The sequence below is a fragment of the Macrobrachium rosenbergii genome, chromosome 51 (assembly GCF_040412425.1).
Source record: "Macrobrachium rosenbergii isolate ZJJX-2024 chromosome 51, ASM4041242v1, whole genome shotgun sequence".
Classification (NCBI taxonomy): domain Eukaryota; kingdom Metazoa; phylum Arthropoda; class Malacostraca; order Decapoda; family Palaemonidae; genus Macrobrachium; species Macrobrachium rosenbergii.
The window spans coordinates 75242614-75269359 of NC_089791.1; the positions used below are offsets into that span (position 1 = coordinate 75242614).

The 26746-nt window shown below is 43.3% G+C and overlaps 1 protein-coding gene across 8 annotated transcripts in view; it reads right to left on the reverse strand.

The window, feature by feature from the left end:
* LOC136833493 (uncharacterized) overlaps nucleotides 1-26746 on the reverse strand; it is a 437570-nt gene that overhangs the window by 378923 nt on the left and 31901 nt on the right. For 3 of the 8 annotated variants that reach the window (XM_067095717.1, XM_067095715.1, XM_067095713.1), the window contains exon 2: nucleotides 4524-4721. The gene's annotated coding sequence lies outside the window, so the exon portion shown is untranslated. The remainder of the gene's footprint in view (nucleotides 1-4523; nucleotides 4722-26746) is intronic. The other 5 variants (XM_067095716.1, XM_067095709.1, XM_067095711.1 and 2 more) reach the window with 2 other exon arrangements.

The window sequence follows — 26746 nt, forward strand, 5'->3', positions numbered from 1 at the left end:
GGTGGTGGTATAGAATTCAAGATATCTGTATAGTGTCTGTGTGGTGTATTCGCTATTTGCCTGTGTGTTGGAGGGTGGTCATGAAGGTAATAGCATGGGCTGTTTGTGTTGTTTATGACCGATGCCAAGAATTGTGTGCCTCTCATGTCTAAGTGTTGCCTGATGGTGAGAATCTTGGTTTCGGCGTGTAAGTGTTCTATTGGTGTGGATTGTGTACTGCCAAGGATGTTATAGTGAGGGACATGTTTTGCAGGATTATTTTCTAATAAAAGAAATTAATACTGGAAAATGATCACAAGTCCCATGTGTTTCTGAAAAATATGTGCTAATTTTGTCATCATTTATACAGGCAGTCCCCAATTATCGGCGGGGTTCCGTTCCCGACGGCATGACAACAACCGAAAATCACCGCTAACCGAAAATCAGCAATAATAGCACTGATAACTGGTTAGCGCCGCCGATAAGAGGCAATCAGCGCCGATAACCGGTTATCAACAACGAAAATCTGGTTATCGTCATCGCTAGACAAGCGCTATAAAACCGGATCACCAGTAACCGAGGCTGCCGATAACCGGGGACTGCCTGTACAGTATATGTCATTTAAATCCATGAACTTTTACTCCCTGTTCTATTTGAGTTTGTACAATTACAGTTCAATATTGGGTTGTGAGCATTAAAATCACCTGCTATTAATGTACGTTCCTTGGTACTGTTAAGTAAATCTTTAAGTTTATCAATGTCATAACTTTTATTGGGTTGGTTGTATAAATTATATAAATTACATGATTATCATTTTTTATTCGAATTCTAATACTTGATACTTGCAGGTCTTTAAAGTTTACAGGTGCTTTGTCGTAACATACTTTGTTATGTACATATATAGCAGTACCTAAATTTCCTTCTTCCTCTCTAGATGTAGATGCTAAGATATATTTACCTATTGCTGATATTGTTTTGTTGACATGTTGTAAACATAATATCGCTGGCTCATATTCTTTTAGTAATCTTTGTATTTCTCCTAGGTGTAATCTGGTCTGCAAACTATTTATGTTCCATTGTATAATATAGCTATTGAAAATATTATGTTATATCGGTCGAGTTTTACTTTCTTTTCTTGTATTATCAACTTGGATTTTTTTAATAATTTACTCATGACATTCATTTGTTTTTCTTTATAATATACTAAGTGCTCAATGCACATGCAACCTTTTTCATGGGCACTCAAAACCATGGTTACTTTTTTTTCTGTATTTCATAAAATTTCTTATGTTTGTTCAACCATCTTTTATTATACTTTTGTTATTATTGCATAATTCAATGAAACAATCATTACATCCACACATACTATCATGTACTGTATATTTCTTTTTTCATTTGTTCTTCTGCCAATTACTGAAGGTGGAGTAATCTCTTCTCCCTTGACATAATCATTGTTATCTATGGTATGGTTCTCTTTCACTTCTTCAGTTTTTTGGATATCTGCCTTCATAAGTTTTATTATTATTTTAGGAGATAAAGGTATATTCTTAACTTACTTTTATTTTTGTTCTTTCTTCATATCCTACATCCTTGGCTTGACAGATGTTTCACGATAACAGTTGGTTTTTTTGTTTTGGATGGAGTTCTATCCTCAGGTATCTTTTTATCTTTAATTTCCAGTCCTTCACAACTTTCCTTCGTTACTTCCGTAGTAGTGTTGTCTTGTGCTCCTATTTGCATTAACATTTCAAATGAATTTGATGAAATGTTATCCATATCCTTTGTGCCTGTTTCTTGATTCTTTACCATTTTAGTTTTTTTTCTGTAAAGCATTATTTTCTTCTTGAGATTTATTTTCCTGCATTTTGTTACTTCTATCTATTTGTATTTTTTTTTCATTATTGGTTTTTGCTACTGAAGAATATGCAAGTTTCTTAGCAGGATCTTGAATTCCTCTCACTATCAATTCTAATTGAGCTTCTTTTATAGACATCCCTGTTCTTTTTTGTTACATTTTAAATTCTGTATTGTATATGTAATACATGCATTCTTTGGATCAACTTACAGCACGACACTGGAACCCCCCACCATAAGTCGAGGATGCACTGTATTTGGTGTTTGAACTATTAAAATAGGCAGTTATAAGAATTTTTAGAGGTGGGTCTTGAGTACTTTTGAATTTTAGGTATTCGTGGGTGGTTGTGGTCCCTAACCCCCCATGAATACAGGGGGTCTACTATATTGTGCAATTCTGTTGTCAGGCTCATTCAGCGAGTTGTGAGACAACAGTCTTCCAAAAGGGTCCCACCAGATAGGGGAAGAAAGCAGTAGGGAGGTTACATTGGGGAGCAAAATGTTGGAGCCCACCAATGCTTCCTTTCAAGCCTTGATGTGACACTCCGGAGACATAGAGTGCTCCCAGTTTGGCCCACATTAGTGTTTTGGTTACTGCAGTGAACATTGTTCTTGAAGATAACGGAAGCTCTTTAATTAGGTGGAGCCTAGCATAAAATTCAGCCATGGCTGTCCTGAGATTTTTCTCGTAGGGGTCCCAAATTGCTGGGTAGCCATGTCCAATGGGAGCTTTTTCCTCTAACAAGGGAAGACAAATGTAAAGGATAGCACCATCAGATACTGGGATGGTGGAGACAAATGGCTTTAATTTTGCCATAAACTCTCATTTCCCAGTCATCACAAAATTCTGAATTTCTTCTAAGTGAAGAGACAGAAAGCTGATGCTTCCCAGGGAGGTTATTGGTTCTGTAAAATTGTTGTTGTACCATATTTTCCATGGAGAAAGGTTGCTTCTATGACTTTCACTAATATGGCTGCTTCTATTTGGCTTTCACTGCTATATTATTAGGCAGGATAACCATCTCCTTTAATAGCTTCTGAATTCCTACTGAAGGAGGGACCAAGCGCCATTCAATATTGGGAAAGCCCACTCTGTCTCAAAGTTCTACATGCTCAACCTCAAACAGTTTTCCTTTCATTAATGAGGTATTTTTCCATCTGGTGAAAGGATGCATATTGAGGTGTATCGCTAAGAGTCATCAGTATCAATCTCAGGGGCAGATATTGATGTCCGGACTACATTCTGATTTGAGGTTTTATTGTACAACCTGGTCTCAGTTGTTACCAGTCAAAGCTCTGGGAGTGAGTAGGCTGTCTCTTATTATCCATTCTGATTTCAATAAGGATCTAGATAACTGATTAAACTTCTTTTTGGGCTTAGATGTTTTATTACCCTGTTCCCACGACCTAAGATTTTTGGTGAGAAACCTATCTCTGCTTGGACAGACTATGCAGCCACTAAATCCTCTACTTTAAAGGATGAGAAATTTCTACATATCACTTTCACCAAAACATTTCCAAGTTTTTACAATTCTGCCATTCTGGAGTCATATTAAAGTCAAACACGATTTCCAGAGCACAACCTGGGGACTAGTGAACTCCTGGACAGACCAGAGTGTAGTGAAGATGGCTGAAATATGCTGTCACATCTGTGCGAGTGCGACGTAAAGAGCCAAGGTGGTCATTGTAGGACAGGAGATAGCGACATCCTGTCCTGAGTCCTTTATATTCTATCACTGTGCCAACAAGCACTACTCTGGCCAAGACCAACTATAAGAGAATTCTCTGTAATCAGCTGGTCTGTCTTATGAAGCCCTGGGGGGACCATGAGGACTCACAGCAGCCACACTATCAAAACTGTAACAAATACTTGAGAAGCAAGCACAGTTTATGTTGCTTTATCAAAAATTTGCCATAAATCATAATAAACATCAGTCTTCATGGCAACAACATGCATCCTTGCACGCAATATTCAAAATTTGGTACGATTTTACTTTACAATTTTTGGTAAATTTATTAAAAAAATGTTAATCTCAGAGGTTGAAAAATGGACGCTGATTATAGTCATCATCAGAATGTCAATGGGTTAATTTGCTTTGCAAGAGGAATTTTTGTACAATATTTATGAAGAGCTTCAATAACACTCAGAATCCAAACATTTCATCCAAGAAGACTGATTGACATATAACACTGATAAAAAATTGTTTACCATTTTCCTTTTTTACAGAAATGAACCTTCCCTATCCCTAATCATTTTCGAAACATTTTTAGTTAATATTACTGAATTACCAGTCCTTCCCTTAATATATTACCATTAGTACTTCTGTACAATACTACAGTAAACCCACCGTATTCGTGGGGGATATGTACCGCACACCCCCCCACCGCGAATAGTTAAAATCCGCAAGTACTTAAAACCCCTCTAAAAACACTTAGAACTGCCTATTTTGATAATTCAAACACAAAAAAAATCTCTAAAAATGCTTATACCTGAGCATTTTAATATTTTTATCACAAAAAGTGCATTTAGTCATGAAAATTATATGAAAATACAGTAATTAGTGAATATTTTTCAGTGAAAAATACCCTGAATGGGCGAATTTTCTGCGAATAATGTGTATATACGTTCCACAGAGAAATCCGCGAATAGGTGAGTTCGCGAATCGTGACCGCGAATACGGGGGTTTTACTGTATTTGACTAGTAACTCAATACAGATTATCAGATGTACTTACATTTCTGCAGTTTCATCATGGCTATCATCAACCCTCATTTTTATTTTCAAAATTGATTCCTTGAAGTTTTCCGGAAACTTTTCTCCCCACTTCTTCATATAAATGCATTCCAAGCCTTTAAGGGTTTCTTCAAATGAGAGTTTTTCCACATTCCCTGAAAGCATGAAAATCTTTATAAAAAAATGAATTATTTGGACACTTACCTACTGTTGAATTTAGCTCACAACTTTGCACCAGTCAATGCCACAGGCATTCCAAATAAACAAAAGAATAATGCTTGGCAGACCCAGATGGACTGTATATAATCACCCTTTTCCCACCAGGTGGCATTGGAATGTTCACATTCTTCCTGACCACCCATTAAGATGGGTGGTTTTCAACTTGAACAGTTGGTAAGTATCCAAATAATTAATTTTATTATAAAAATTTTCATTATTTAGGATGATCTTACCTACTGTTAAAGTTAGCTGACTACCACACTGAATAAGGATAAGGGGTTAGTGCAACCAGAGAAACATCTGTGCGCAAGTGAACTAAAAACACTTTTACAAAGGAAAAATAGCTTCAAAACATTCTTACTGGTTGTGTGCTCCTTCCTGGTAAGTAGTGCCACTAGATGGTGATGATCTACAGCAAGGTGGAAGGACTCTGCAGCAAGATTTGTCAAGTGGTCCTTACAAGGAAAGTACTAAAGACTCCTGCACCAGAGCCAAAAGCCCACAACCAACAATCCAAAACTAATGTATACCTTTCATGCATGCTAAACTCAACACTGGGATTTCCTAACCACTTAATGAATAGAGAAAAAAGGATGATCACTTCATATTTCGTTCTGGAGAAAATCTCCCTGCTGTGACAACTTAACTAAGAGCTTTAAAACCCTCTAATGAAACTTCACTGTCTTGCAAATAATGCAAAGCAAAAACTGAGTTAAACCTCCATGGAATTGTGTTGTCATCCTTCTCCAGCAAAAGAATTTTAAGGAAATTAAAATGTCTGCTCAGGATTTAACTCTGCATGTGCTGACTTAATTAAACAATGTACAAAAATGACATTGCGAATACCGGGGGTCGACCACTTAAACTTCCATCGGTGTCCCAACTCGATGAGCGATGGAGGGGCTGGTGTCTGGAATGGTGACAATAGGAATGACTCTTCTCTCCGTGCCGTTCATACTCAGAGGAAGGACTGTGCTGCATCACGCTTCTGGAATGTGAGGGGGCGGTGTCTCCAGACAGGTATGGCGACTGACGACGGGGAGTGACAGACCATTGCATGGACGGTTCACAAGAGAGATGGCTCTTCTCTCTGTGTCGCTCATACCTCAAGGGAGCACTGTGCAGCGTCATGCTTCTGGAACATGAGTGGATGTCCCCGGATGAGTATGGTGACTGGTGACGCTTCTACTGCTTTTCCTGTTTCTGTTCCGGTTTGTTTACAGAACGGTGTTCATTCCTCCACACAGTTTTCACCCCAGGGGATGAATCTGGCCAACGGAGCTTCTTCCATCCTGAAGCCAGTTCCAGAGAGGAGTCTGACTTTGCAGAGGTAGACCTCCGTCTCTTCTGTTGGAATCCACTGGGCCCTGCCTGTTCGTGGTCTCCCATGGGCTGTTAAGGGCTAAATGGAGAGTCCGCTCCATTTATGTTCCTGTTCCAACTCTTCCGAAACTGTTCCATTGTGCTACCCATCCCTCTTTAGTCCTGGAATCCTTTGTTGAGGGTCTGCCAGATTGCCAACAACACTTCCTGTGGAACTTCCTTAGGTACAGGGGAAGAAAGACGAGGTAAAAGGTTCCTACCAGGCATGATGGGTAACGGAGACAAAGTATAGATGGAAAGTGTGGGAGAGGGAGAAGGGATGCGGGTGATGTAAGGGGGAGATTCTCTGGAAACTGGTGTAGGGTTCTTTCTCTGCCTTTTTTCATATTTTTCCCACTGAGAAGACGGCCACTTCTCACACTCACTACAAGTGGACTCTCAGGAACATTTCAAGTCCCCTACAAGAAATACAAACTGAATGAGGGTCGACTAACAAAGGCAAAATGAATTTTCCACGATTTGTATTTGCCTGTGAATCAATGTAACTCATGTTTCCCATTTTCTTCCATGGTGATGGCAGAAATGGGAATACACTTCTAAAATTGCATTTTTCCTAACATACAAACCCGCGGTCCTTTACATATGGGGAATACTTTTGGTGTAGCTGAACTGGCCACTAAAAACTTACAAGGAATGTGTTGGTATTACTACCAGCTGGGCATGTGGTTGGTAACAGTGGGAAGCCCACAGTATCAACCTCCCAGCTTCACGCATTCACTTTACTTTCTGGTCTAGGGCAGATTGTGGGAAGGCTGAGGTGGGTAACCTGAGTAAAGGACCTCAGGTTTGTATGTTAGGAAAAATGCATTTTACTTCTAAAAAATGCGATTTGTTCCTACACAAATACAAACCCTTGGTCCTTTACTTATATGGAGACTCAAGATTTGGTGGGAGGAATCTGAGTGTAGGTCTCTGAATGACTGGAAGTTCAACCACACCTTGTGTTCTCCTGGGGTAAGAGCCAGGAGGACATGGCCACTGGACCGTGATCACTGTTGTGAGAACTGTGGTATCGCAGACCAGTCTACTAGACCGTCCTTGCTGTGATGAGTTTAAGGTAGGTAAACGAGCACACAGCGAGGTGAAAGCCAGAGAGAACCCTTCCCACCCACATAAGGGGTGATTGGGAAATGTTGGGGACTAAGGACCAACATAAAGAATGGGTTTGATAATTAGCCCGCAACCCCTTCCCCGCCTTGCAGGGGAAAGAGGGGACATTACATCTAATGTGTACCTGGAAGGCAACAAAGATTAGGATACTCAGGTAATGAAACTCACCTGCGTCTGACGTCTGGTGCAGCTTGTATGGCCTAAACTTTCTGCCCGAGGGTGAAAGTTGGATGATAGGAGGGAAGAGAGAACCAGTCACTCACCTTTCACGCCCAATCATGCATGTACGACAGACGTGGCGCAACTCTGTCCTATACAGGAGCTGGATAAGTAACACAACTTGTTGAGCAGCCACCACTGGTCCTAAGGAGAAGGTATCCAAGGACCGATGGGTAACGTCCCTTAGGTAAAAAGAGGTGAATGTGGTCTGGCGTGACCACACCCCCACCTTCAGTACCTGCTGAACCGACAGGTTCTTCTTGAATGCTAAAAGAGGGCACAATCCCTCTCATTTTGTGAGCACAGGAGCGTAGGATGCTAGTTTTGTCCTCTCCAGCCACTGCATACGCTTTCTTGATAACCTCACAAAGCCAGAAAGAGATCATGTTCTTGGACACCTCCTTCTTAGGGGTCCCAGTGCTAATGAAGAGTCGACGACACTCAGGCCTGAGGTGCTGTGTTCTCTTCAGATAGCGCTGTAGCGCCTGTACAGGACAGAGCCACAACTCGACAGGGTCATTGTCTACGAAGTCACTCAGGGATGGGATTGTGAAAGACTCGAACCGAGCGTCAGGGACCGCTGGGTCTTGAGTCTTCACTACAAATTCTGGGACAAATTCGAGCGTCACCGATGCCCATCCCCTCGAGTGTTTAACTGCAAAGGAAAGTCCCTGTAATTCACTAATCCTCTTCGCCGATGCCAGGGCTAGCAGGAAGACGGTCTTGAGAGTCAGATCCCTGTCTGTGACTTCTCGCAGTGGCTCGTAAGGGGGACAAGTCAGGCTCCACAAAACGAGAGACACGTCCCACTCAGGGGGCCTGAGTTCCCTGGGTGGGCAAGACCGTTCAAAGCTCTTCATCAGCAAAGATATTTCCAGGGAGGATGAAATATCAATGCCTTTCAACTTCAGGACCAAGGCTAAGGCCGCCCTGTATCCTTTTACCGCTGAAACTGATAAGAGCTTCTCCCGACGAAGATAGACGAGGAAATCTGCTACCTGCTGAAGAGTGGCTCCGACCAGAGAGAAACCCCGTCTATGACACCAACCACAGAAGACGGCCCACTTACCTTGGTAAACCACTGCTGAGGACTTCCTGAGGTATCCTGCCATCTCTGTCACATCCTGATGAGAAAAGCCTCTCGCTCGCAAGAGATGGTGGATAACCTCCAGGCGAGAAGAGACGGAGGCCACGGCCTGGTGGTACCATTCTACGTGGGGTTGACGAAGCAGGTTGTGCCAGAGGGGAAGCTTTCTTGGAACCTCGGAGAGCAGAGCCAGCAGGTCTGGATACCAAGTGGCTTCCGGACGCTTGGGGGCCACCAGGATCATACAAAGGTTCATCGACACCAAAACTCAGCTGAGAACTGGGCAAAGGAGACAGAACGGGGAAAAGGCATACACTTCGAGGTTGTCCCACGAGTGTTGGAAGGTGCCTTCTGCAGCTGCCCACGGGTCCGGTACGACAGAGCAGAAGACTGAAGCTTCCTGTTGTACCGGGTGGCGAACAGGTCCACTACTGGACGTCCCCACAGGTTGAAGAGCCTGTCCGCCACGCTCTGATGGAGGGACCACTCGGATCCCACTACCTGATCCTGAGGGCTGAGCATGTTTGCCAGAACATTCCTCTTGCCTGGAATGTACCTGGCCGACAGCTCCACAGTGTGGGCAACTGCCCATTGGTGCACCTGCAGTGTCAACTCGTGGAGAGCGTGGGAGACCAGACCCCCTTGCTTGTTGACATATGCCACCACGGTCATGTTGTCACTCATTAACACCACTGAGTGTCCCATCAGACGTTCCTGGAAGCATTGAAGACCTAAAAACGCTGCCTTCATCTCCAGGACGTTGATGTGAAGGTGTCTGTCGTGTTGGTCCCACACACCTGAAGTCAGCAACTCCTCCAGGTGTGCACCCCAGCCCTCCCTCGATGTGTCTGAAAAGCGAAGCATGTCCAGAGGGCGGGAGGACAGAGGTATCCCTATGCAGAGGTTCCTGTTGTCCAACAACCAGGCGAGTTGGTCCCTCACCTCCTGAGAAATGGGGACAAGAACCGACTGGGGCTCCCGAGACTGATCCCAGAAGCCCCTCAGTCTCCACTGGAGAGACCGAAGGTGGAGCCAACCGTGCAGGAACGATTTTCTCCAAGGACGATAGGGGTCCGATCACGACTTGCCACTGTTGAGCTGGCTGGTCCTGTTGTGCCAGGAACTGCCTCACCACCTTCCTAAACGTGCTGATCCAAGCTTGAGAAGGAAAGACTCTGCTTGCTGCCGTGTCGATCAGCATGCCCAGATACTGAGTCCTCTGTTTGGGGGTAAGATCCGACTTCCAGAAGTTGATCATGACGCCCAGTTCGTGACACAACTCGAGGAGACGATCTCTGTCCTGCAGCAACTGCAAGCGGGAGCTTGCCAGGATCAACCAATCGTTGAGATACCTCAGTAGATGTATCCCCCGCGCATGGGCCCAACCTGAAATGAGGGTGAACACTCTCGTGAACACCTGCGGAGCGGTCGACAGTCCGAAACAGAGAACCTTGAATTGATAGACCACTCCGTTGAGGACAAAGCAAAGGTACCGACAAGACGATGGATGAACTGACACCTGGAAGTACGCGTCCATCAAATCAACCGTCAGCATGAAGTTGCCCTCCCTGATGGCCGACAGTACCGTCCGCACCGTCTCCATCTTGAACCATGTCTGACGAACGAAACAATTCAGGGGAGAGAGGTCGATCACTGGATTCCAGCCGCCGGAAGCTTTCTCCATGAGAAAGGTCCTGATGCAGAAGCCCAGGGACAGATCCTCAACGACTTCGATGGTTCCCTTGCTCAACATAGTTTCGACCTCCTGAAGAAGGGCCTGTTTCTTCAGGGGGTCTAGGAGATAAGATGGGAAATGGACCAGAGTGTCGGTGAGGGGAGGTGGCGACTCGAAGGGTAGAGAATATCCCTCCCGGAGGACATCCACCACCCAGGTCTCCACGCAGTATCGCTGCCACATTGCCCAATGGCTTGATAGGCAACCCCCAACCGATGGCAGCAACTGAGGGGGCTCGCCGTCCCTAGTGAGCTCCTCCCCTCTTCTTCCTTGCCTTACCCTTCCTCTTGGGGGGGACAGGTTGGCGAAAGGGACCTTGCAGAGGGCTGGACTTTACCACGAGCACCTGTCGAAGCACCAGACTTCTTCAGGGCTGGGGTGCTAGCCTGGTTCACCAACTGGGCCGCAGGACAAGAGGGTTGCACAACACCTTTTGTCGCTGCCTGATGGACAAGACGGTCGCGTTCGTCGGCCTTTCTCTTGTCCACCGCAGCATCCACCTCTCCCCTGGGGAAGAGGGAGGCGGAGTCCAGAATGGGTCCACTGCGCAGAGAAACTGCAGCTTCGGCGCCCACCGGTCTGAAGATCCGGGATAACACCGCATCCCTTCTCTTCAGAACCAGGTTCGCCCAGAGGTTTGCCGTCTGGTGGGTTATACGGGAGATAGCCTTACACCCAGACTGGCAAAGACTCCTGAAGGTCAGGCCTTCGCTCTGAGCAGATGAAGACACAATTCTCGACAACGCGAAGGCCCAGTTGTTGAGCCAAGAGATCGCCTGGAGGGCAGACAGAGCCGTACCCTCTAAAGCATTCAGCTCAGCTTGCGAGAGAAGCGCTTGCTATCCCGTCAGCTGAGCTGAAGTGGCACCAGGCGCTAAACGAGTCAACCATGGTTCCACGAACTTCTGCTGCAGTGGCCCTTCTGAGGGAACGTAGTACTACTTCTGTCTTGGGAGAGGGGGAGGTAACAGCTTGGTGGACCGAGTTGAACGAAGCGAAGACGATGGTCCAGAGACCAAGTCATTCACCTGCTTGAGGACACTGTCCGCCAAAGGAGACCACGGTAGACCAAGAGAGGGTTTGGGCTCCCTCTTGGAAGCGTAGAACTCCTCCAGCCTGGACGACCGTTCTTCCAAAGGAGCCAGAAGCGGTTCCTCCAGACCGTTGTGCTGACGGATCAGCGCAACGACCTCTACAAAAGCCCTCTGCATTTTCAGAGTGTCCGGATCTCTTGGAAGAGGACCCTCCGAGAGATGGTCATCTGGAAAGGCCTCACCTGCAGGAGAGCCCAAGGCAGACCCCGTCTCTGCCTCGCAAGACAGAAGCGTATGACCTCTCGCTCGCTTGGAGCGAGGGAGGACCGGACGCGCCTAAGTCGATTGCCCAAGGGCCTCAGCCCCAGCAATCCCCACCGTTTCCTCCCGGAGAATCCCGAGGAAGCTGAGGGGGTGGGAGAGACAGAGTGAACACTACCGTCACATCCACTGTTATACCCAGTGGGCAACGGACCCCTCACGGTCTCCAACCCGCAGTGGAGGATTGTGAGAGGGCCTAGACGGATTTACTCGTCTGGGTGAGTGACCGTCACGATGACCAGGGGACGGTCTCCTCAAAGCTGATCCACGCTCCAACGCTGGACGGGGCCTCTACACTGGGGCGTGCAGAGGAGATCAACGCAGAAGCACGGACTGCCGATTGGAGGCTGCTGTCCCTATCATCGACGTGTTCGCCTTCTTCAGCTTCAAGCCGACGGTTGAGGCTGCAGGAACTCCTTCTGGTTCCTCCCAACGTCTTCGGGACGAGATGTCTTTGGCATTCCTCCCAGCCAAACCTTGTCCGATTTGGCAAGGGCACGGTTTGGGTGGGAGGAGAATACTAAAGTAGTTTGATATGATTAATAAACAAATTACATGATATATGTAGAAATCACAAAGAATGGAATATACTCATATCTGGAGACTTTAACTTTCCTTTTGTAGATCGGAAAGAACGAACAGGAGATTGTGGTTGTATTTATACATATAAAAAAAAGAGAGTAATAGTAGCGCAGAAGATAAGAGGCAATTTGAAAAACAATTAGATATGCTACTAGAACATAACATCCAGCAAATAAATCACCTGCCTACAAGAAAGGATAATATTTTAGACCCAGTATTTGTGAACGAGGTGAATTATGTTAAAGATATAATAGTATATAATATGAGTATTTCAGACCATAATGTGTTAGAATTAACAGTCCATTCCAAAGCAAGTGAAAACAGAGATAAGCAAGAGTCGAAAAAGTGGGAAGGATATGGAAAATACAATTTCTATAGTAAGAATATAAAATGGTCAGAAATAAATGAAGAATTAAACAAAGACTGGGAAAACATATTCGTAAGTGATAATACACAGGTAAATACGGATATATTATATAAAATATTAGAGAAAATAGTGGATAAATATATGCTGAGGAAGAAAAGTAAACATCAGTCATGCATACCAAGAGACAGAAGGATCCTGTTCCAGAAAATCAGAAAGTGGAAAAAAGGTCTTGCAAAAGAAAAGAATGCATGGAAAGTGATGGAACTAAAAAGTAAGACAGAAAATGCAAAACAGAAGATTATACAATCAAAAGAAAATGAAAAACGGGACTTAGAAGAAAAGACCCTCCAAAATATCAAGCAAAACCCCAAAATTTTTTACTCATATGAGAAAAAGATGAATAAAAGAAGAGTAGAAATAGGCCCTCTAAGAATTAAGAATATAAGGGCAATTAACAAATGAAAAAAAGGAAATATGTAACATATTAGCAGAAAGATATAAGAAAGAATTTACATCTATAATTGATAATGAAGATAATGATACAGAAATAAGAGATGAAAATAGTGAATATTTATCAGACATAGATATTAATGAAGCCAATATTGTGCAGTCTATTAATGAAATTAAAAATGGATCAGCAGCCGACCAGACAGCGTCCCTGCCATTTTGTTAAAGAAAGAGGTTCATTCAAATGCAAAGCCGCTCGCAATATTATTAAGACAAAGTGTAGATACAGGCAATATTTATGATGAGCATAAATTAGTATATATTACCCCTATTTTCAAAAGTGGATCAAGACTAGAGGCAAGTAATTATAGGTCTGTGAGTCTGACATCTCATATTATGAAAGTGTATGAAAGGGTAATGAAGAAAAAAATGTTGAAACATTTAATGAAAAATAATTTGTTTAATATAGGACAACATGGCTTTGTACCCGAAAAATGTACACAAAACCAACTGTTAGTCCACCATGTAAGCGTATATAAAAATATGATAAACGAAAAAGATACAGATGTGTTTTACCTAGACTTTGCAAAGGCTTTTGACAAGGTAGATCATTATATATTAGTGAAAAAAATTAGAAAACATAACACTGTGGACAAAGTAGGAAGATGGATAAAAGAATTTTTGCAAAACAGAAAACAGATAGTGATTGCAAATGACGAGAAATTGGATGAAGCTAAGGTAATATCCGGTGTGCCACAAGGTATGGTGTTAGCTGCATTGCTGTTTGTGATTATGATTGCAGACATAGACAGCAATGTTAAGGACTCGGTAGTGAGAAGTTTTGCCGATGACACAAGAATAAGTGGAGAAATTACTTGTGATAAAGATAGGAACTCGCTACACAGAGACCTAAATAAAATATATAAATGGGCAGAGGTAAATAGGATGGTATTTAACTCTGATAAATTTGAATCAATAAACTATGGTGATAAAGAAGGAATGCTATATGCATATAGAGGACCTAATAATGAGACAATCACAAATAAGGAAGCAGTTAAAGACCTTGGTGTGATGTTGAATAGGAATATGTTATGCAATGATCAAATAGCAATACTATTGGCAAAATGCAAAGCAAAAATGGGAATGTTGTTCCGGCACTTCAAAACAAGAAAAGCCGAACACATGATTATGCTTTATAAAACGTATGTACGTAGTCCACTTGAATATTGCAATATAATATGGTACCCACACTACCAAAAGGATATTGCACAAATAGAGAGTGTACAAAGGTCCTTTACAACTAGAATAGAGGAAGTTAAGGACCTTGACTACTGGGAAAGACTACAATTCTTGAATTTATATAGTCTCGAAAAGAAGAGAACGCTACGTGATAATACAGGCATGGAAACAGATAGAAGGAATTACCGAAAACATCATGTACCTAAAAATATCAGAAAGAGCAAGCAGAGGTAGATTAACCCTTTCCTATCTGTATAGTTATCACATCACTGAGGGTACATGAGTCCCAATGTGTCTGGGAGCGCTCGATGGTGCGAAAAAATAATTTCGAAAATTCAGCAAAAATAGAAATTTTATGCCAACAAAGTTCATTTTGCTGTCCATTTTTCTAAATGTTTATATTTTATGGTGGAATAGTCAGAATAAGAGTCCAAGCCCTCTAAATACGAAAAAATGTGAGTTATTTAAAAAAAAAAAAATTCTTTACTTATTTTTATATTTTCATTCATAACCCAAAAACTATGAAGTCAGGCGAATAAATTATTTTTTATGAGAAAGCCAACAAAATTCCCTAAATATCGACATATAAAACAGTGGAAAACGAATAAGTCCAGTTGGTGAAAAAATTGATAGAAAAGAGGGTGAGAAATAGAGCGCTCTGCCCGGCCTATGGTGAGAATTATCGCTAGAAAAATTTTTTTTTTGAAGAGCCCTATCTCAGTTATTTTTCATAGAAATTACTTTGTAAATATACGAAAATGTAGAAGAAAAGTTGAAGAATAAAGGGAAAGTCAAGAAAAATGGCTTTGGTAACGGCAACAGTTTCATTCTGACGTTATAAGTTGATCAAAATGAAAAAAATTTTACCGTTGTCAACATTATCGTTCGTAGCTCAAAAGCTATAACTGTTAGGCGAATGAATTATTTTTTATGAAAAAGCCAACACAATTCTCTAAATATTGACATATAAAACAATGAAAAACGAATAAGTCCAGTTGGTGAAAAAATTGATAGAAAAGAGGGTAAGAAACAGAGCGCTCTGCCCAGCGTATGGTGAGAATTATCGCTACAAAAAAATCGTTTTTGAAGAGCCCTATCTCGGTTATTTTTCATAGAAATTACTTTGTAAATATACGAAAATGTAGAGGAAAAGTTGAAGAATAAAGGGAGAGTTAAGAAAAATGGCTTTGGTAATGGCAACAGTATCATTTTGACGTTATAAGTTGATCAACGAAAAAAAAGTTACCATTGTCAACACTATTGTTCGTAACTCAAAAACTATAACAGTTAGGCGAAGTAATTATTTTTTATGAGAAAGCCAACAAAATTCTCTAAATATCGACATATAAAAGAATGAAAAACGAATAAGTCCAGTTGGTGAAAAATTGATAGAAAATAGGGTAAGAAACAGAGCGCACTGCCCGGCATACGGTGAGAATTATCGCTAGAAATTTTTTTTTTGAAGAGCCCTAGCTCGGATATTTTTCATAGAAATTACTTTGTAAATATACAAAAATGTAGAGGAAAGGTTGAGGAATATAGTGAGAGTCAAGAAAAATGGCTTTGGTAACGGCAACAGTTTCATTTTGACGTTATAAGTTGATCGAAACGGAAAAAAATGTTACCGTTGTCAACATTATTGTTCGTAGCTCAAAAGCTATAACAGTTAGGAGAATGAATTATTTTTTATGAGAAAGCCAACAAAATTCTCTAAATATCGATATATATAATAATGAAAAATAAGATTCAGAGCACTGCCTAAAATCCAGACGTCTCTTATGTGATGCACTAACGTGTTTTCCGCCAGTTTTACCGTAAACACCTTGCGAAAGCATGTTGGAAACTGTTCTCTATTGACGTCACTGTATGTCAACAACGACACGTGTTTACCCAACCTCGCACGCATGGTCTCTGACAGAAGTGTGGCCTGCCAGGCCTGCGTGGGTGTGATCAGCTGATGTCATTGTGAGAATTTTAATATGCCAGGGTTTTGTGCATGCACAGTACAGGAACTAAAAAATTTATAGAAAAAGAGGTGCGAAACAGAGTGTTTCCAATAATGTAATCCTACATTTTATAAAAAAAAAAAAAAATGTAAGATACGAGAGAAGCGTGGGTAGGATCAGCTGATTTCATTGTGAGAAATTTACTATGCCAGGGGATTTGCGATGCGCAGTATAGGAACTGCTTGGCTGGCGTATTGATGCCTGAGTTACACGGTCCAAGGTATGCTTTAGCCTATGGAAACCACCAACTGTCCGAAAATAAAAAAATTTACCCCCTACCACACGTGCGAAAAATGTCGGTAAATTTTACGTGAAAACTACGTCAGTCAGAAAAGACGGGGGGTAGGGTGATATTGCGTAATATTACGTCAATTGGATAGGAAAGTGTTAATTGTGCCCAAAACTATACCAGGAAAACTAAGGAAAGCACACAGGACATTAATCCACCATGCACCAGCATCGATAATGCAGCGTCTACTCAATGCGCTACCAGCTCATCTGAGGAACATATCAGGAGTGAGCGTAGATGTGTTTAAGAATAAGCTCGACAAATATCTAAGATGCATCCCAGACCATCCAAGATTGGAAGATGCAAAATATACTGGAAGATGCATTAGCAATTCTCTGATAGGCATCAGACGTGCCTCACACTGAGGGACCTGGGGCAACCTGAACGAACTGTAAGGACTGTAAGGACTAAGGACCCCTTCTCCCTTGGGAAGCGCCGAAACGAAGCCAGTCCGGGAGGACGGAGCTCCTGAACCATCTGAGGAGGGTACCGATGTGTCCTTCTCAGCGAGAGAACCAGCAGTCTTTCCCTGGGGGGAGGACTGCGGGCCCTTAGAAGAGCGAGTCTTCTTAGAGGGGGGAGGGACCGCCCTCCCCTTCCTAGCCCAATTGGACTTAGAAGAGGGAGAGGAAGAGGTAGACGAAGACGAGGATGACGATGACGATAATGAAGAGGAAGATGAAGACGGGGTTGGTTGATGAGCATGTTTCTTCTTCTTCTTTTTCTTGTCAAGCAGAGATAGGCTGCGTCCCCCAGTTTACTGAAGACAGACCAGGGGTCGACGAAAACTGGGGCAGGGACAGCAACAGGAGCAACTGGAGGTGATACGTGCTGAGAGCATCCGGTGCTAGGAGCAATAGGTGACGCAGGGAGCATTGGGCGGTCCGGAGACGGCACGGGTAATGGTGGAAGTGATGCAGGAGGCGTGAGAGTGTAGCTGGGAGGTGGCGGAATGACCGAACAAACTAGACCGGCCAGCATCGACACTGAGATGGCAGGGGTAGGAACCGCACCATATGCATGATGAGTCCCCATCGAAGTGACCACGCTCCTCGGCAGAACAGCAGTAACGGTGGTGGTCGTAAGAGCCTCCACCGTGTGCGCAGTGGGGGGAGGGAGCAATACTTCTGCCCGCGCAGCAGAGCTGATATGCTCAAGGAGCAAAGGCAGATCAGGGTTGCCAACCATCCCGAGTGACTCCCATGCCTGACTCAAACCCGGCCCCCCACTCAGGGATCAGGGACTCTGGGTGAGGGGGAGAACTGAGAGGAGTGCAGGCTAGGTCAACCGATCTCGCCTCCTCTGTGACTGCGGATGCAGACACAGGGGACAGGGAGATAGATTCCGTCAGGGGCAGTAAGGGAAGGCCATGGGGACTCAGATAAGACTGAGAAGGATTAACCACTATCGGAGTTGAAGGAGCTGAAGACAGCCCCTCCGACGTCTTAGATTCCTTCCGTTTGTATCTGGGCCTCCGAGAGTACCTATCCCACTGCACGGGGACCAAAGCCTACACCCATCACAGTGGTCATCAACAGAACAATCAGGGGGTCCTTGCTCCCTTTGCCACATTTTAAGCAAAGGGAGTGGGGGTCGGATTCCGCACTACAGCGGAAAGCACCGCATTTCTTGCCCTTGCCAGGGCAAATCCGGCGCACAGGCTTATCCAAGTCATGGGTTTGTAAAAGATCATCTATACTACAAACACGCAAAAATACACAGGGGAACAAGCCAAAATGAAAACAGGAGCAAACACACCGTGAGAAGGTTGAAGCTTTAGCATCCAGGAAAGTCCAAGCAGAGAGTCAGGAAAACACGCCCGCTTCAGACGAGGCCGGAAAGTAAAGTGAATGCGTGAAGCTGGGCGGTTGATACCATGGGCTTCCCACTGTTACCAACAACATGCCCAGCTGGTAGTAATACCAACACATGCCTTGTAAGTCTTTAGCGGCCAGTTCAGCTACGCTGAAAGTATTCCCCATATGCAAAGGACCAAGGGTTTGTATTTGTGTAGGAACAAACACTAGATGGGCTTATGCACTACTTCCAACAAAGTTGGTAAAACTTCACAAGACAGAGGAATTCTTTGTCGAAAGTTGGGCAAGACTGAACAACACTCCCACACCAACACTTGATCACGTGATCAAGTCACTTGTGGGTGTCTTTTGTCTCGCTGATAGAGACTTAATCTTATAAGCTAGAAATGACACTTTGTCAAAGAAAGACAAAAATGAGTTCAGTAGTATGCAAAGGGAAAAGAACAAACCCTATGAAAAACACAAAGTTAAAGAGACTACGAGATGCAAGAGCCTCTGGGTATGCTTTAACATGCACTTGGCTGGAAAGCAATTGACCATGTGTAGTGAGATCAGACCAAGGCAAACAAGAAGATAGTGTATTTCAGCAGAACAAGTCTACATCCAGCCGAGGCATGCAAAACGCAATGGGAATCTCTTATATATGACGGTGTAGGGAGGATTCGTATCATTACTAGAAGTTTAAGACAATACCGTGTGCCACTACTGTGGTGTTGTTACTCATCAACACCACCGAGTGTCCCATCACTCAATTCTGAAACTCTTGGAGAGCCAGGAAGGCTGCCTTGAGCTCCAGGATAGTGATGTGAAGGTGCTTGTCGTTTCGGTTCCACACATCTGAAACCAGCAACTTCTCTAGGTTAGTGCCCCATCCCTCGGTTGAAGCATCTGAGAACAGAAGCATTTCTGGAGGGGGAGTGCGCAGACACACTCCTATTATGAGGTTCCTGTCGTTTAGCCACCAGGCCAAGTCCTTTCTCACTTCTCTAATGACAACAGGTGACCAAGAACGACTTACCACTGCTGAGAAGGTTGCTCCTGTCAAGACAGGAACAACTGCGCTGTCTTCCTGAACTTGCTGATACATGAGTCTGAGGGGAAGACTCATGCTGCAGCTGTATCTATCAGCATGCCCAGGTACTTTATCCTCTGCTTAAGAATGAGATCGGACTTCTTGAAATTTACACAACCCCCAAATTTCAGCAAAACTTGAAGAGGCGATCCCTGTCCTGGAGCAACTGCAATCAAGAGATTGCCAGGACTAGCCAATCGTTAAGATACCTCAACAGATGTATCCCATGCAAATGGGTCCAAGCTGGCAAAAGGGTGAACATTCACGTGAACACCTGGGGAGTGGTTGAGAGCCCGAAGCAGAGAGACCTGAACTGAAGTTTCATCTCCCTGAGGATAAAGCGTAGACACTTGCGAGCAGATGGATGGATAGATATTTGAAAATATGCATCTTTCAGATCCACCGTAAGCATGAAGTCGGACTCCCTGATGGCTGCGACCGGACTGTGTTGTTTCCATCTTGAACTGAGTCTGGCGAACTAATCAGTTTAAGGGAGAGAGATCTATGACTGGTCTCCAACCACCCATTGCTTTCTCCACGAGGAAGACTTGGCTGTAAAAGTCTGGGGACCAATCTGTCACGACTTCCACAGTGCCTTTCTTCAGCATTACCTCTGCCTCTGCTCGAAGGGCGATGTCTTTCGGTGAGCTGGGAACATACATTCAGAACTGGACTGGATTGTTGGTGAGGGGTGGCCGAGGCTCAGAGGGGAGTAGATAGCCCTCCCAAAAGGCATCTACTACCCAGGTCTTGGCTCCATATCGCTGCCATATTGCCCAATGGCTCAACAGGCAACCAGCTCCCCACCAACAGCAGCTTGTGGAGGGGGAATGCCACTCCTAGCATCCTTTTCTCTTCTTCTTGCCCTTGCCCCCTTTTCCAGACTGGAAAGAGGGTTGAAAGGGGTGTGAACGCATGCCTTTCTTAGCAGGGGCAGAAGAAGGCTGGGTGTTCCTCTGGGGACCTTTCGAAGCCTGAGACTTCTTAGGGCCCGTAGAGGAAGTGCTAGCCTGACCCGAGGGTTGGGCCACACTGGCACGCGAAGACCCAAAAGTCTTGGCTACTGCATGGTGTGCAAATCTCATTAGCCTCGACTCACTGTTTGTCCACCAGCATCTACCTGCTCTTGATGAAAGAGAGAGGCAGATTCCAGCAACGTTCCGTTCCTTAGTGCCAATGCTGACTCAGGGCCAACAAACTTGGTATCTGATTCAGGACTGCATACAGTACCTTCTCATCAACAGCAAGTTTGCCCACAGGTTTGCCATCTGGTGGGCCAGGTAGGTAATAGCCCTACCTCCAGACTGGCAAGTCTCCCAAAAGGTGGAATCCTCCCCTGTGGTTATGGAACCCAAGGAAGAGGCGACCTTGGACACTGAAGAACTGCAAGCCCTGTCAAGGGGCTGCCTGAAATGCTGCCATGGCAGTAAATTCCAGTCTCGCTGCCTCTTGCCGCGTGAGGGTGATACCCTTCGCACCAAGCTGCTGCAGCGTCAGACCCGGACCTAAGCGAACCAAGTCCAGGTCAACCTCTTTCGTTGGCAGTGACTCCTCCAAGGGTGAGTAGTACTTTCGTTGAGGCAGAGGAGGATGAAGTAGGTTATCCGAGCAACTATAACGAAGAGAACTCTCCTGCCCAGATACCAGAGAGTTTACTTGTTCCAGGACCCCTTCAGTAAGTGTGGTAGTTGTTTTTTTTTTAGTACGATAAAGGAAAAGAAGTTTACTTCTTTAGTAAGGGGGAATGTCATGGGTTTAAAAAACAAAAGAAAAAGTAATGGGTTGTGTTGAAATAGGGTTTTGTATAAAGAGAAACTGACTTGTATTTTTCAAATAAATTGGTGTGATAATGTGTTTTACATAAGGTCATTGAAACAAACTACCACTGCAAGTTTATCACAGTTGACTGTTTTCAAAGAATGACGCTACTAAATAGTTCAGAGTATACCACACACCACCTATCAGTGTTCTGCAGTAGTACACTTCACACTTAAATAAGGGTTTTTATGAGGGGGAGAAGTCGCTTATCCACACAAATTGTTCAATAGCAGACTCATGTAACGGACAAAAACAAAAAAAAATGAAATAAAATAAATAAAGTGAGAAAAAATATATATATATTGTGGAAGTGTAAGAGTAATTTAATGATCTTTTGGATAAATTGTCATTAATAAGGTCTGAGCTTTGTTTCATGGCCAGCAGTATTGGTGCTGGTGTAAGGGAAAATTGATACCATGGGTATGTATTATTCTACTGATTAATTTACTCTGCTGATTTGGATTAAAGTCCCTGATGTTAAGGGCAAGGTAAAGGTGTACATATTATTATTACAATGATTTGTTCTGCTGTATTTAATCCCTGTTGTTGTATGTTCATGTTCTGGTTGATAATTATAGTTGTGGTGGACTATATCTTATTACTGCTATTGATAAGCATATTTCTCTGCTTGATTAGAGAGAGCCTAATGTTGTCAAAGGAAAATGTATATATGTGTATTCTCTTGTCTGGATTAGACCCTAAGGTTAAAGGGCAAGTAAATACTAGGTATATATGTCTACATGATCTGTCTAATCTATTTTGTATATATTGCTGTACTATTCTCCTATACTGAACGGCAGGTTAGAGATTAATTCTTTTGATATGCAAATTTCATTGCTTGTGTTAAAGTACCTAGTCATTAACCCTTAAATGCCGAGCCTCTATTTACAAAAACGTCTCCCGTATGCCAGCGGCGTTCAGGAGTTAGCGCCGAAGCAGAAAAATAGTTTTTTTCAAAAAATCACACCACGCTTAGTTTTTAAGATTAAGAGTTCATTTTTGGCTCCTTTTTTTTGTCACTGCCTGAAGTTTAGTATGCAACCATCAGAAATGAAAAAATATCATTATCATATATAAATATTGAAATATATGAGTGCAAAAAAAAATTTTCATATATAATTTTATACAAATCGCACTGTGAGCAAAACGGTTAAAGCTAACAGGTTATTTTTTTTTCTTTATATTGTACACTAAATTGCGATGATTTTGGTATATAACAAATTGTAAAACGATCAAAGCAACACAGAGAAAATATTATCACAAAATGATGCATGAATTAAATAACGCATGGACGTAAAAAGTTTTTTCAAAAATTCACCATAAATCGAAATATTGTGCTAGAGACTTCCCGTTTGTTGAAAAATGAAGCTAATTGATTGAATATTACTAGAATGTAAGTGTTTTAGCTTACAATTGCAGTTTTCGACCATTTCGGTCGAGTTACAGTTGACCGAAAGTCGAATTTTTTCTATTTATTGTGATTTATATGAGAATATTTCAAAACTGATAAAAGCCACAACCATGAGTTATTTTCTGTTGTATTGTACATGAAATTGCTCACATTTTCATATATAAAAGTTTATGTAACGACTAATATAAAACGGTGCAAATATTACGACAACATGACGAAAGAATTTCTGAGATGTTTGGAAGAGTTACCGCGCAGGCGTCAGGAAAATGTTTTTTTCAAAAATTCACCACAAATCGAAATATTGTGCTAGAGACTTCCAATTTATTGCAAAATGAAGGTAAATGATTGAATATTACTAGAATGTAAGAGTTTTAGCTTACAATTGCGTTTTTTTACCATTTCGGTCGAGTTAAAGTTGACTGAAGGTTGAAATTTTGGCCGTTATCGTGATTTATGTGAAAATATTTCAAAACTGATAAAAGCTACAACCATGAGCTATTTTCTGTTGTATTCTACATGAAATTGTGCACATTTTCATACATAAAAGTTTATGTAACGACTAATGTAAAACGATGCAAACATTACGACAACATGACGAAAGAATTTCTGAGATGTTCGGTCGAGTTACCGCGCGCAGACGTAAGGAAAAAGTTTTTTTTTTTTCAGAAATTCACCATAAATCGAAATATTATGCTAGAGACTTCCAGTTTGTTGCAAAATGAAGGTACATGATTGAATATTACTAGAATGTAAGAGTTTTAGCTTATAACTGCGTTTTTTTACCATTTCGGTCGAGTTAAAGTTGAACAAAGGTTGAAATTTTGGCAGTTATCGTGATTTATATGAAAATATTTCAAAACTGATAAAAGCTACAACCATGAGTTATTTTCTGTTGTATTCTACATGAAATTGCGCACATTTCCATATATAAAACTTTATGTAACGACTAATATAAAACAGTGCAAACATTACGACAACGTGACAAAAGAATTTCTGGCACGGACGTAAGGAACAAGTTTTTTCAAAAATTCACCATAATTCGAAATATTGTGCCAGAGACTTCCAATTTGTTGCAAAATGAAGGTAAATGATTGAATATTACTAGAATGTAAGAGTTTTAGCTTAAAATTGCATTTTTTTACCATTTCGGTTGAGTCAAATTTGACCGAAGGTTGAAATTTTGGCAGTTATCGTGGTTTATATGAAAATATTTCCAAACTGATAAAAGCTACAACCATGGGTTGTATGTTGCTGTATTTTACATGAAATTGCGCACATTTTCACATACAAAACTTTATGTAACGGCTAATATAAAACAGTGCAAAACTTACGACAAAATGACAAAAGAATTTCTGAAATTTTCGGCAGAGTTACCGCGCGGGCGTAAGGAAAAAGTTTTTTAAAAAATTCACCATAAATCGATTTATTGTGCTAGAGACTTCCAATTTGTTGCAAAATGAAGGTAAATGATTGAATATTACTAGAATGTAAGAGTTTTAGCTTACAATTGCGTTTTTCGACCATTTCAGTCGAGTCAAAGTTGACCGAAGGTTGAAATTTTTTGTAGTCGACATACGGTACGTCCACTCGGCACCCAACAGACAATTTTAGTCGACGTATGATACGTCCAGTCGGCGTTTAAGGGTTAAGTAGTTGTAGAAAGTTGATGTGTGACAGAGTGTGTATGTGGAACTTTGTGTGACAGAGTGTGTATGTGGTAGTTTGTCTTTGTAAAAAGTCACAGTTTGCATTTTGTGTACATATACATTTGAGTACTAGTGTTCTAATTTTGGCCACCCAGTGTTGTAAAGGGGCCCAAAATTCCATTTATTAGATGTTAGTTAGTTATAGAATAAATTAATACAGTATTAAGGAAAATTTAGTCTGTATACCCTTACATATTTTCACTTGAAACCATCCGCCTTTGCTTTATTTGTCATTTGGCCCCAACAATGGCAAGCCTACAGAAGCCTTGGGTTCCTTCTTCGGTCGCCAGCAGGCTTCAAGGCAAGATGGACGATCCACAGATGTGGCCATGGCCCCTTCCCAGAGATCGTTGTGCTAATGAATCAGCCTAACAATCCTTGCAAAGGTCCTCTATATCTCGGGACTGTCTGAATCCTGAGGCAGAGGACCCTCAGGTCCTTCCAGGATACATTCCTCCCGACCTACTCTCCCTGCAGGAGGGAGAACCTCGGCAGAACCCCCAGGTCCTTCTCGACCACTTGTGCATGTGATCGGGTTGATCCGAGGACCAAACCCAAGACATAAGCCTTCATGGTAGGGCTGCGTTGGGGTGAGACATCCCAATCACCAACCCTTCTGTCCTGCTCATGCCTCTTGGTATAACCCCAGGAGGCTGAGGGGACAGAAGAGAGGAACCAAGCACTCTTTGATTTCCCATTGGAAGCCAAAGCCCTGGCAGGAGAGGAAGGCTGAGCATGTGCTTGGGCTGTCCTCTCGAAGTGCTCCAGTCTTCTTTGAAGCCGTGGCCCCCAGACAGGAAGTGGACTGTAAGGCGGACCTCCTCAAAGCTTCTCCAGGTACGCGGACTCTCAGGTCTGCTGCACCTGTATGGGACCCTAGCTGAGTACTCGGGCAAGTACTGGCAGGGGCTGAGGCAGCACCTGCATGCTTACCTCACTTCTCAATTGCAGTGCCTGAACCAGTCCTTGAAGCTAACTCCAAGGTACTGGCAACGGTGACTTGGGGTTTAATTAAACCCTGAGTACCTGGGGTGACACGGTCCTCCTTGGAGACCCAAGCACTTGGAACTCCCGAATCACGTATTTGACAATCAACAGGTACTCCATCTACCTGAGTGTCCAAAGAGACACAAGTAGAGGTAGGCACTGCACTTGTCCTGGAAGCTAATTTCCCAGAACTAGTATCGAGTACTTATGTGCCCTTGGAGACCCAGGCACTAGATGCTCCCGAGTCGTGAGTTCTCTGCGAGCCCGTGTCCAAAGACCTGAGAAAGCCAGCAAGAGATCCCTCTGCCTCTCCTGTGGAAGGAGGCAACCCTTTGGAAGACCAGTGGCGGGACTTTTTCTGGGCAGGAAAAGCTACCTTCTTCTTCCTCTGCCTGTTAGCATTGGAAGAAGAGGCGGCGGCAGACGACAAAGATGACACAGATGACACTTTCCGACTCTCTTCTTTGACTTCTTCTTTGACACCTTATTCAGGAGAGCTTGGAGGAGCTGATCCCCAGTGGAGGGGGAGCAGAGGCAGCAACATTAGAAGGGTGGTCTACTGCATGGCGGACGTCTTGTCTACTATGGCAGGGGTCATCAACAGGGGCATGAGTGGTCACACTTGTGGACACCAAACATTGTAAAAGTCGAGGTATTCATTGTTACAGCAGCTTGAGTCACTGGAGGCAACACAGGAGGACGAGAAGCCCTCAGTTGGCTCAACAAGCCCTGCATTGAGGGAACTCCCATGAGGGCCACTGAGCGCCAAGTCTCCCAGAGTTCCTTGTCCTCCTCCACTCCTGAAACACAAGTCGGGTCAGGGTTGGCAGTCTCCTTTCATTCTGAAAAGAATTCCTCCCCCCCCCCCCTGAGTGAATGGAGGTACTAAGCAGAAGTCATCCTGGTCATCAGCTCCCCAACGCCAACTTCTGCCTGACGATGCAAACAAAGACAACGAAGGGGAGGTCGCTCCCGCAGGCATGACAGCAAAGCATGGAAGTTCTGCAGGAGGAAGGAGGGAACAAGAAGGATTGGCAACCAATGGTGTCATCATTGGGGGCCTGTTGCCACTGGATGACACCTTGGAGGCCTTCTTCTTGTATTTCCTCCTCTGCAAGAACTTCACCCATTGCACAGGCGACCAGTCATGACATTCATCACATACTGATTCAGCATTACAGTCATGCCCTCTGCAACTAGCACAGAGGACATGAGGGTCAACATCCAATGATGAGCTGTAGCAATTGCAGGTCTTAGAGGCAGTACTGGGCCAGACATGCTTAGATGATTCGTGGGTTTGCATATTTCTTTGTACACAACCAATCACAACA